This window comes from Eschscholzia californica, unplaced genomic scaffold (assembly GCF_041429995.1).
Source record: "Eschscholzia californica isolate CP2 unplaced genomic scaffold, dmEscCali1.0.p SCAF_4, whole genome shotgun sequence".
NCBI lineage: Eukaryota > Viridiplantae > Streptophyta > Magnoliopsida > Ranunculales > Papaveraceae > Eschscholzia > Eschscholzia californica.
Window position 1 is genome coordinate 20,154,199 of NW_028238461.1, and position 13,361 is coordinate 20,167,559.

The 13,361-nt window shown below is 35.3% G+C and overlaps 1 pseudogene; it reads left to right on the top strand.

Moving 5' to 3' along the window:
- The first annotated feature begins 10,927 nt into the window (after window positions 1–10,927).
- LOC147543521 (auxin-responsive protein SAUR78 pseudogene) lies at window positions 10,928–11,275 on the top strand (annotated as a pseudogene).
- The last annotated feature ends 2,086 nt before the right edge of the window (window positions 11,276–13,361 follow it).

Genomic DNA, 13,361 nt, shown 5'->3' on the forward strand with positions numbered 1-13,361 from the left:
CGGTTCTTGTATCTTCTTGTTATATATCGGCGAAAGCCGGACTTGCTTTATTTGACGACCCAAGTTAAGTAGTTTGCGATATTGAATCTCTTTCACCTCCTACGCCCAAACCCAATAGATACAGCCATACAGGATTTTGTTCCTAGCTAAGGCTACTTAAAACCACCTTAAAGGCCTCAACAACTACTAAACTTAAGCCTGCATATATAACCCAGGGCCCAGACACACAGCTAAAGCAAGTGGGTGTCACACAATTGTCTAGCATAAATGACATGTTCACAACTCACAAGTGCAACCGGTTTGTGTATTCGTGAAGAGACTATCTGAGGAACCGAAAAGAAATATTACGGGTACTCTTAAAATTGTAAACATTTTTACATTATAGTCCTATATTATAATTAGTAACTCTTAGATTCATTATGACATTAACTGTTTCTTTCAACTTACAAAAAATTGAAAGATATTATATCTTCAGAGTACTGCCCATGACATCCCAACTAGGTTGGCATCTTATGGAACATCAATCCTTATGATATATATATATCGTCACTCGTTGTTATTATTATTAGACGAAAATAAATACAAATGAAAGAGGAACTTAAAAGCATGATCATGACATTAGAGGTCTCCTAACGAGCGGAAGAATGATATTTATTTGAGGACGCGGTTTTGGGAAATAAAGAAAATTCTTCGGGGAATAAATTCTCGAGGGAATCCAGATTTTTTGGAAATTCTCCGCAGAATAAATTTTTATGGGGAATACAGAATACATTTTTTTGAAAGTTCTCCTCCATCTCATCTGTTCTCTCTGCCACTTCATCTTCTCGACACCTCATCATCTTCTCTGGCGAAAGTCGCCGACCGACCAATTTTCCGACCGGCGACCTTCAAACATAAAAAAAAATATTTTTTTTTATTTTCTCTCTCCTCTCTCTCTAAATTTATTTTTATTTTTTCTTTTCTCTCTCTAAAACAGATCTAAAGAGAGAGAAGGTATGTTTGTTCTGTTCTCACGAACAGACCAATAAGAAAATGAATAAAACATCGAACTCACGGCTACAAATTACCATTTTGTAATACCATAACCTATTTCTTAATTAAACTTCAACTATTACTATGATCAAGTAAACCCTTATATACTGATAATTATGAATATAATCATTTGGAAGAAGACCTTCTGTTGGATAACCCACTTGATCTAGGCAACAAAATACTTGACTGATCAGAAACTTCACAACTTCTCATGCAAGAACTATGAATAAAACCATCAAGAAAACCAAACCTATTACTTTTTTGGCACCACTTTTACACTTCCATTTCGCCTATCATTCGAACAATTCATTAATGCAGCAACAAATGGATCCCTTTCCAAGCTTTCATCTTTTTTTCTATTAAGGCCCTCAAATTTCTTAGTAATCCTTCAAGATGAGTTTTAGGAGGTAATGGTAGCATGACCATATTCTTATTGGGTATTTCGTGAGAACATCTTCTCAGGAACAGACCACCTGTTCGTGAGAACAGATCTTCTCTCTCTCTCTAGATCTGTTCTAGAGAGAGTGCGAGAGAGAAAAGAAAAAAAATTAGAGAGAGAGGAGAGACAAAATTAATTTTTTTTTTTTTTTTTTTTTTTTTTTTTTGTGTTTTAAGGTCGCCTGCCGGAAAATTGGCCGGCCGGCGACTTTCGCCGGAGAAGATGATGAGGTGTCGAGAAGATGAAGTGGCAGAGAGAGGTGATGAGATGGAGGAACCTTTTTTATAGCATCTTCTAAAATTAGAAGCCCCTTAACATTAAAAAGAAACATAAAAAGTCAATCTTATTTGACTAGTTTTAAGAAAAGTCTTTATTCTCCGGAGAATTTTCTTTATTCCCCAAAGCCGCGGCCTTATTTAAACCTAGAAGAAGAAATCTCATTTACTTCTTTATGCATAAGGTAAAACTATGCGGAATTCCACCTGTTAAGATTTGCCAACGAGCATCCTTGCTTTAAGTGGTGTCAAATGAGTCGGGCAGTCCAAGCCCGGCCCTGAGCGTCATTGATTTAAGTGGTGTTAAATGAGTTGGCAGCTCAAGCCTGGTCGAGCCCGTGTAGGGGTCGATAATTGACGGGCTAGGGTGGCTTCTGGGTTTGGTTGGGCCAACCTCATGACACACTGGGTCGAACCAAGTTCATGGTCTGACGGGCCGACCCTTTTTAAAGATTACATTTTTTGGTTCTTTTCAATTCTTTTACATATTATACGAAATATATGTATACGTTCCATATTTTGTAGATACATTATATATGTATCATGATGTATTTACATGTATCAAGATATTATATGATTTATAATATCACGATTATAGTGATACAATATATGGTATCTCATAAGTAAAACAAGGGTTGCTTCTAAAGGCACCAGGGCGAAAGACTGTTTGCATCCGGAAATTTTATTGACTCGGGTCAATAGTCATTGACCCGAATTCTCTATAAGCACCGGTTTTTTAATGTGGGTGACATTCACCTTCATTTGCTTCTTCCATCTTCTTCTTCCAAAATTAAAAGAATACCAATTCATTTTTTTTTCAAAACAAAAATCATAGGTGCTCATCTAGATGGTGTAAGTAAAGAATCTTTCATTTTTTTTCTTATTTACTTTCTATTCCTGTTAGTAAATATACAAAATTGAAAAGAATGGGTCCACTCTCTTCTTCCTTCTTCACCAAATTTCATCCACAAGATAAACTCATTTTCACTCCTCTTCCTTCTCATGTTCATCTTCATCAGTTTTACATCCCCTCTGTAAATGTAGAAGAAAGATTGAAAGATTTAGTACCAAAACCTTCTTCCCAAAAACAAAACCCAAAACCCAATTCAATAAATTCATCACCATTAGAGAGAACAAAAATTGCAGGAAATCCCAAGAGATCTATATTATCTACTAGATCAAGAACAGATTCTTCATTTTCACTTCTAACCACCATTTTCAACACATTTGATCACTTCATAAATAACTTCATTGATCCACCAATCCGTCCTTCTGTTGATCACCCCCACCTATTATTATCATTTATTGATCACCACTCAAATAGAAAATAAAAAGTACCAATTATTTGTTAGAGCAGGATAAAAACAAAGAATTGAAAGAAACCCTAGAAAAGATTATAAAAAAAAAATGAAACCCAAATAGAAAAATGATACCTTTGAGATTATCAGTTACTCTGCGTTCGAATCGAAATAGAGGATTAACCTGCCATTTAAGTAGCTCATTTTGTAGGCGATTGCAAGCGATCTTGCTCAGAGCCTATAACATACAATAAAGGCAGTAGATTTATCAAAAAGGTAGAGAGGGAGATGGAGAGATGAGAATAAGGGTTTTTAGAGAGAGAAAGATGAAAAAAAACCTTGCGAGAAGTAGTAGAGGAGTTGGTCATGGTCGAGTTCACGAGAAAGAGAATGAGGATTGGGATGTTTTTTAAGCACCGGATCAGCTGATCTGTTTGGCCCTCTTAGGCCCCGGATCAGCTGATCCGTTTGGTCCTCTTAGGTCCCGGATCAACTGATCCATTTGGTCCTCTTAAGGCTCGGACTGGTTCAGTTCGTCAGATAGATTTTGTTTGATTTTGTGATAAATGGATGGAGGTGTTAGGGTTAAGTTGGCTTTGACTGGTGCCTACATAATTATACGGTGCTAACAGAGAAAATGAGCAGTTGAGCCTGGTGCTAATAGAGATGGATGCTAACAGCCTTTTGGCCCGGTGCCTTTAGAAGCACCCATAAAACAAACAACAACATTGTATCAAAATATTATTTTATATCTATAAACTCTTTAACAACCAATTGTTTTACCATCCAAAAATTGATTCCATAATTAAACTAGTTTAAAAAATTATATTTGACCACTTTAAATATCATTTTGACCATATTTGATCATTTAAAAAACATGATTGTGTGTGACTATATTTCACCTTCTAAAACACGATGTTGATCTTAGTGGGTGGTGATACTACATTATTTTGTGATCAATTGAAGAATTGTTTGAGTTTTAAAAAACAAAAAGTTTCCACGTTTTTTTTTAGAAATATGTGAGACTCGAAACTCTATCTATGTAATATGTTTCTCGAATGGTTCTGCACACGCCAAGGTACCATGTCAGTGTTATGAAGTCCATGTGAAATTAGCATAGAATCACATTCCAACCGGATCTTCTTCCAACCCCTAGTCCAACGGGCCATGAAGGCCCTCCAATCAATTCTGAACCAGTTGAATGCTTGATATTACCATCAAATATAAAACTAATCCAAGCCCAAAGGTTTGAGGCAAATGGGCAGTAACCGTTCATTATGTAATCTACTTAATTAACAGTCAATTATACTGTTAATCTAGTAAAATAGAGACCCCGTTCATTATGACTCAAGATGATCTTGTCTAGATTTGATTCACAAATAGCTAACTTTCTTGGTGGTTTGTGTGTATGCATATTTATGTAAGATTTCCTAGCAACAATCTAAGACGTCCAATCTTTTTTGCTAAATTCAGCTGGCTTGATCACTCAAAACTAAAAAAAATTAGTATGTTATAACTAATGGATCTTAGAGTTAGTTGTCATTTTAGTGGCTTTTTGTGGGGTGCAAACCACTTCGATTTGGGTGGTACATGATTAATTGGCCTATATATCTGTCATCAGTTTGTGTTTTTGCAAGTTCTGATTGACTTGGTTATTTCAAAAAGAAAAAATAATAAACATTCATTTGAGAATAACTACAATTAAACCCAAATCTAATTGTACAATCACTTGATTAGTAAATGATGTAGTTTTTCCTTGGACCTTCCTAAGAGGAATTATAACATATCACTTTTTATCTTACATTTTCTCGATCTAAGGATAAACCTAGTCGGAGCTTTCCGGGGCGGACCTATTCCAACTAATTAAAAAACGTTGTACCATGTAGTGCTAAAACCAAGGACGATACTATTGCTATTGAGATCATAAGTACTATATATCTTTCTAAAATCCTCACATAACTTCTTATATCTCGGGTTTGAAAGTTTTTACTTCGCAGATTTAATGTACCAAAATATAACATGATTCTTCTAATATTCGATTGCCTTGATTAATTTAGTATATGCCGACATCAATTTGAGACGGAGAGACTTAAATAATACTAGGTATGTTAGAGAAAGAATTATATATATGTTATCAAATGTCGATGGTCAATTTTTTTTTTGTGTAATTGTGGGAGTACTTATTAACAAATTCAATGAGGTCATGAGGTTGTGAGAGAAAGTAGTTAAACAAAATCAATAATAATCGACAGTTAATATTCGTAAGCGCACATGGTCCAAAATTGAGAAATCTTCGAAGAGATTTTAGTTGATTACTTCCAAAAAGCACATGTACCGAGCCCTACATATCCTAACACCCAAGATTTCTGCTACCTCCTATCATAACTCTAACCAAATAGAGAGAAATCTAGAGTGAGAGAGAGAGTTGGAGAGACGTAGATTCCTTTTGTCTAGAATGGAAATTCGTGAAAAGATTTAGGGATTTCTTTTTTTTCATAGGGTAGACTTATTAGAGCATCTCCCACGCAAGATTAAAATTGACATATAGGATTTCTCTGGTTTTTACAAAAAGCTCTCTCCATTCCAATACTCAATTTGGGTATTAGAACGTCTTGTAAAATGTAAGCACCACTTAATCTAAAACATTTTGATTTTTAGTTTCGTGAGAACTCTCTCCAATGTAAAATTCTTGAATCTCTAAAATAGAGTTGAGGTAGTCAAATAGAGATATCTTAAAAGGATATTCTATTTCTAAAGTGTCAACTTGAGATATTTTTAATTGTCTAGCTCACCTATATTTGATGTTCGAATCAATAGAAATCAAGTCTTCATATATTTTCAAAATAATTAGGTATTTCTTTACAAAAATAATCAAACAAGTTTAGAGTTTTGTACTGGCGACAAAAAAATCCAGGATATCTATTCTCACCATATAGAAATGGGAATCTCAATTTCATTCGCTATTTCATATTTTCAGACTGATGGCTATTGTTCAAACTTTTCCATCTGCTATTTCACACCCTCAAAGTTTGCCTTATGATATTTCATGCGTTTTACATCTTGGGTTAATTTAATATTCTTTTTCATAAATATTTTGTTATTGTGATTGAAGGTTGTTGACACCCTAAGTTATTGGCCAATTGGGTTCCACAACTGGAACAAAGCCCAATTCGGCCACCTCACACATGTCTAGGGGTGGGATTTTGGCCCGAAAACCCAGAATCCGCCCACGACCGTCCGAGTCCGAAGGGTCTGATACCGTCTGATGTCTGAACGTGTCCGTATCCGCCCGACCGAAAGAACTTAAGCGGACGGACGCGGACATTGGTCCTTGTCCGGTGATCTGACCGAGTCCGTCCGCTTATATAGTCCGCACGGCCGAACTCGTCTGTTTATCAAACCCTTTATACCCTTCCGCCTATATGATTGATTTGAAGCCTTTAGATTTGTAAAGTTAACTACAACCATGAGAGTTCAAGAGTAAAAATATCTCACCAGTAACCCTAGAATCCACAATACGTCGATCCTAATCCATGAGAAATCTCAATGATTATCTTTTAATTTTGTATTCATTTACTTTTTCGAATTTGAAAGTGGGAGTTTAGAAAGTTGAATTTAGCTACTCAACAATTTTAATTTCGAATAAAAAATTCTTTATTTGTTCATTAGTGATCGGTGTCCGCCCGACCGATACCCGGTTTGCCCGACTATCAAAACGGTCACGGACGGTCACTTTGTTGGAGAAAAATCCGAAATGTCCGTCCGTTTTGTCCGGATGTCCGAGTGGACACTTAAGACTTGTGCACGTTCCGCCCGGACTGATTGAGTTAGTGTTCGTTTCCCGTCCGTCCGGACCGATTCCCACCCCTATCCGAAGACTTTTTTTTTTGAGTTAACAGTCCCAAGACTTGGGAATATAAGAACTTAGTGAGTCCTTAGAAGCCATAAAAAGTACTTTGGCTTGAAGTTGCCTCCAACTCCTCTATTTTTTTTGGCAAACATTATGAAGTTGATCAGTTTTCACGTGTCTTTTTTTTATGTTAAGGAGTTTTCACATATCTGCATAAACATTATGAATATAGACATCAATTGGTAATGTAAGACATCAATTGGTAATGTAAGATGAAATTTTTTATTTTTTTCTGCAGCTAACTCATTTAATACACGTGTATCTCGACAAGTATGAGATACTCTAAGAAGCAACAGGTAATCATCATCTTCTTCACTTTGCCCACATTCACATATGTTGTGTAAGTTCATGCTCCAGACACGTAGCGTCGATTTAGTCTTTAATCTCATCTTTAGCGCCATCCATGTAACAAAGTTATGGCGTGGGAATCCAACACTTGGCCATACAATAGTTCTCCACGGAACCAAATGTTCCACTTGCCAAATCGGTTTATCCTCCTGAATGCCTCCGACTATAATCTGCTGAAGTAATTCAACCACATGCATCTCTCAATTCATGTGTAAAATATTCTAGCAAGGACCACATTATTAGCAATATATTCTGAGATCAAAGTCTTGTTGCATTGGAGTTGATCCTTCCACTTTTCACACACACATCATACTATCCATGATTTACTGAATTTAAGTATAAATAAAGTAGATATACGAATAAATAGATATCATGAGTAAAGGGGTAAAAGTGGTAACCAGTCCCCTATATAAATATGCGGGTAATCTATATGTTTTCTCTTATAGAGGGTACTTTGAGGACCATCACATAATCTTCCAAGTTATCAAAGGGTTATTTCCCTAATGGCCCCCAACTTTGTGACCAGCTTCCCGCCTGGCCCCCTACTTTACGAGAAATACCCATATGGCCCCCTTTCCGTTAACTTTAACTTTCCGTCACTCTCTCTCCTCCATCTCTTTTTCTCTCTCTGCCATGTCACGCCACATCAACTGTTACGCCACCTCATCACCTTCTCTGGCAGAGGTCGCTGGCCGACCAAATTTCCGGCCGGCGACCTTCAAACTAAAAAAAAAAATTTCTCTCTTCCTCTCTCTCTTTAAAATTGCTCCGACGAAGGTCTCCCTTCCCTTCGCCGGAGCAATTTTAGAGAGATAGAGGAAGAGAGAAATTTTTTTTTTTTTTTTTAGTTTGAAGGTCGCCGGCCGGAAATTTGGCCGGCCGGCGACCTCTGTCGGAGAAGGTGATGAGGTGGCGTAACAGTTGATGTGGCGTGACATGGCAGAGAGAGAAAAAGAGATGAAGGAAAGAGAGTGACGGAAAGTTAAAGTTAACGGTAAAAGAGGGCCATATGGGTATTTCTCGTAAAGTAGGGGGCAGGCGGGAAGCTGGTCACAAAGTTGGGGCCCATTAGGCAAATAACCCAAATTTTTTTATTTCTCATCTTTCAAAATTGTACGAGATTACAAAGTAATAACCCTTAAGTATCAAATATAGTTATCATTTTTATATTATCCTTCAACTAATTTGGAACTAGCTCCAGAAATTTACATATTCTAACTAATATAAAGCTCTTTTCAAGAAAAAAAACTAATATAAAGCTCTATTTAAAAGTCTAAAAGGTTCAAAATTTGCAATCATCAATCGCATTGACTTCATAAATGATATAGCTTCCCTAGGAACTTTAAGATAGCCTATTTTGAAACGGAAATGCTAGAATCCAGAAGGTTTTTGACAAAAGAACTTACCCAGCTGATTTGACGGTTGTGATATCTATCTCTCAACTGGCCAGATTTAGTTAAAATTTCAGATTACAACCGCCACATCAGCTAGATAAGTGCTTTTGTCAGAATCCTTTGTGATTCTAGTATTTTTGTTTTTGAAAACGTATTCTAGATTCAACCCTTACTTAAACCTTTGTATGTAATAGAAGTGTAAAAGACAAAACAGAACATATGGAATAAACATGTATAATATATATAAAAAAAAAAAAAAAAACTTTCTATCATTTAGAAATAACATTAAAATTTACAAGAGATGATAAGGACTATGAAAACGTGCTAGTCAAGGGTAGGAGAACACTAGATAAAACTGACCATAGATTAATAAAAATAAATTGATAAACAACAAATAAATAAGTAATTAAAAGTTTTCCAAATAAACTTTCTAATGATCTAATCCATATATTGATTAAGGTGTAAGAGTATATATCTTGAATATCACTTTGAAGGCAAATTAAACTATACAACGATGCCTTTTCTCTCTTTCTAATACAAAAAATTCTTACACTGGTTTATCGTACACAAAAAGACTTCGTATATCAATCCTACGACCAAATAATATTCTTTCTTAGTAGCTTTAGATGAATCTTTGTCTTTCTTTTGAGGGTGAGTTACTTTCTGTAATTCTTGACTTGAAATTTCTCAAGAATTACTTCTTTCACAAATAGAAGACTTCCAACAACATTCATATTTAAGTACTCTTAAAAGGGCATAAAAAACACTTTAAGAACAAGAACATTGGGTAGGTAAGCTTAATTGTGGGAAACAAATCACTCTACCAGCAACAAGTTTTTATATTCAAAAGCAGACAACACTTGTTTTTAGGCCATTGCGAATGTGATAAACATAACGATAAAATATTCATGAATAATAAAGCAATCGAGAATGAACCTTAGGGGACAAATATAGTGAATGGATTATATGTTAAACCATATACAATGTAATTAACTATATTTAACAAATTTAAATAACACTTTCATATTAATATTAAATAATTTTATAATCTAATCAAATAAAAATTAGATAGATTCATGGTAGTTGCAGTCGGCTAGTCCAAAAATGTATCTGCCATTCTTTTAATATTAATATGAAATTTTCAACATATACAACTACATAAGTTAGTTTTGTAATTATGTATTTCACTATTTTGTGGTTACACTTGTAATAGCTTTGCACATGTCCGTCCCTTTCATCACTAGGAATAATTACCTAGTAAAGTGGTTTTTTTTTACTTAAAATATTAATTTGATATATATTTAGATTTTCCGAAGTATTTGATAAGCAATGCAGTTTGTTGGCTTACACACCAACTTATGAATTAAGTTTTTAATAAGATCATAAAATAAAGAAGTATTTCATTTTTTAAATCTGATTTGAACATCAAAATCCCTGAGTTTAGATGTTTAAGGTGTTAAATTTGTAATCAGTTAACTTAAAATAAATTGACAACAAGCAGAGAGGATCATCTTCTCTCGTGTGAAACTATTCTCACATTAAGTACCATTTGAAATGTCCTACCAATGGAGAGTAAGAGGTGGATGTCCTAATTTGGTAGTCTTGGGTCAGCTTGGCTATTAGCTAGGCAAGGCCCGAGCAAAGCGGACGTGTATGGTAGTCGGACCAGCACCGCATTAGCCTTGGGCCATTTTTTAGGCTGGTTCCGACCGACCCGTCCCGACCGGGCCTATTGATACCACCATCTCTCTAGTGGTAGTACAAGTTGAAGATTACTGTTGGTTTATTACTGGCAATAGATGGACGATTCATGTTGTCCTCTTCTCCCTTTAAGATCCAAGTCTCTATCTCTCTCTCTAGAACAGTAGAATTCAATAAGACTAGACAAGAAAGATGTCATGAAGAGGAACCAGTCCCAGTTCAGACACTAACAGACAAAATCGCAGCTGGTTTTACTTCCTCCTCCCCGCTGTTATCTTTTTCAATGGGTCCCTCCTAACAAAATTAACTAAATTTCAAGGACTCAATTGTGAATATCACAAACTCCCACCAATTATACTTCACCCCTTGAAATCCTCCTTTATATATATGAACCTTCCCTCTCCTTTCTTCCCATCCATTACCATCTCTTCTCTCTCTCTCTCTTATTTGCTACTTTCTCTCTCTAGATAGTGAAGTAAACCCAAATCAAACCCAAACCCATTTCTTCCCTTTACTTTCTCTCTCTAAAAATGGCAAAAGGACTAACAAAGCTGAAATCAGTGTTGAAGAAATGGCAGTCATTTGGGAAACAAGGAAGTGGTCGTCACAATGGAAGTTCAATTGCAGCTGAAGACCATTATAATTATGATGCTAATCTTCACCCAGTATACGTCGGAAAATCTCGCCGGCGTTATCTAATTAGTTCTGACATCATTGATAACCCACTTGTTAAAGAACTTGTTGATCGATCAGGTGGGTCAGATTCCGTCACAGTTGGTTGTGAAGTTGTTTTATTTGAACACTTACTTTGGATGCTTGAAAATGCTGACCCACAACCGGAATCTCTTGAAGAACTCGTCGATTTCTATGCATGTTGATTAATTTATGAGAAAGGGTTTTTTCTTGAATTTGAATCTATACCGGTATAAAGATGTAAATTTTTCTAAAGGTAAGAATAAAAAGAGTAGTAGAAGAGAAAGTAGAGAGAGAAAATTAGAGAGAGAAAGAGAGAGAGAGAGAGAGAGAGAGAGAGAGGGTGAAGGTCCCATTTGGACGGTGAAGATTAATTAATTAACACAATTCGTTATATCTCTCCGTTAAATCATGGAGGACATGATAGGGTTTAGTAATAAGTGTTGTTTGTTATTCCATCAAATTAATAAAATCTCCATTTATTTACAAATATTATCATAGAATATTTAGATTCAAACTTAATTTTATCTTTATGTTTACATTTGTGTTCATTAGTCTCAAAATTAATTGAAAATGAGGGCAGGTTACATTATGTTTGTCCCTACTAAGTTACATTTTTATGTGACTATTCACACACACCCCTTCACCGGTATGAGTTGTTTGAACTTCACACATATGCGGAAGACTTAAATAAATGTCACTTTAAATCTATTACATATAGGTCTAACAACATATGTCTCGAAGAAACCTATCACTGTTCATGTCAAACTTTTTAGTTCGACTTTAAGTTAGTATGTCATAGACTTTTCACTTTCATGAGATTTTGTGTAGAATGCCCTGATCTTTAGTTAGAGGATAATTTTTGTGAAATAAATGTCTGCATTTTTTTCGTAGTCTTAATAGTTACAGACAGACTAAAATTTTTGAAATAAAATATTACTTCATCTAAGGTGCTTTTGAGGATGGTACTATTATTAAGAAAAATATAACATTTCCAAAATTATTGTGACAGTGTTTCTTTTTATTTTGCAAAAAGAGGTTTAGATACAAAAATAGTACGTGAAATGTGGTGCCTGCATCTTATGGATAAAATTGTAGTCTAAAGCTAAAGTGGGAAGTGTTTTCACGACTCTTATATAAGTGGGGTCAAGCACAAACAGTTGTTTCTAAAGGGATTTAACTCAAAGATGTGTGGCCATAAAAAGACCAATCAAAATGTGGGTCCCAAAGAGAGAGAGAGATAGTAACTTGTTTCTCTTTTGGTGAACCATGTATTTTCACACTTGACTCACATCAATAATCACACTTCACCTTATCAACACTCTTGAGTTAGGGTTAAGGAATTTCAAACTCTAAATTTGAACTTCCCAATGTGATCAAGTTGACTCAGTTGACCTGTGGATAAATACAGATTATGATACTAAAGACCCAGAACAACTAAATAAGAGGAAAGTCTCGTATTAATAATGACAACTTAATTTCATAATTGAACAATTAAATTCTAGAGTTGCATTGGCTACTTACAAATTTTAACGGATTATCTGATAGCGTCGAATATTTCTTTACCTTATCTCAAGATATGATCATATTTCGCTATGATTAGAAAGGTATATTAACAGTTCCAGAACTGTCACATGTTTTTATGGTAAGACAAAATATATAATGTACTTAGGTTTATCAACTTAAAAAAAAAACCGCCCGTGGTCTCTTAATGGTCACCCCTGCCTTGGCTTATATAAGCTACATTTTATGAGAACTGTTATTTGATCTAAAATTGGGGGCCGACTACGGACCGAAAGATGATCTGTCGACTCTTATTGGTCGGGTCAAAGGGTCAAATCTCTCTCTACATGACCCGACCAATGGAAGCCAACAACATCAACCTTTCGCTAGTGGCTGACTCCTTATTTCCAGCCAAATAACATTTCTCTAAATTTATTGCTTACATTTCATTTGTAGCCCATTAGTTTCTTGAGTTTGTTTAGTTTATCTACTAATTTTTGAAATTTAATTATGTAAAATGTCTTTATCAGCCGATTCTTACTAGTTGTTGTAACAGACTGGAGTGACTTTCCTTCTCATAGTTTTGAGCCGACCAATAGAAGAGTGAGCTTTCTCTCTCCTTTCTCTTCCCTCTCTCTACCTTCTATTTTTGGGTCCTAAAAAGTGACAATTTTTGTAGGGCCTGGTTGTTGGTCTCATAAGATGCTGTGGGGACTAGAACCAATTTATTTCTATTCCTTCCATACCTCTGTCCTTTTTTTTAGGTTT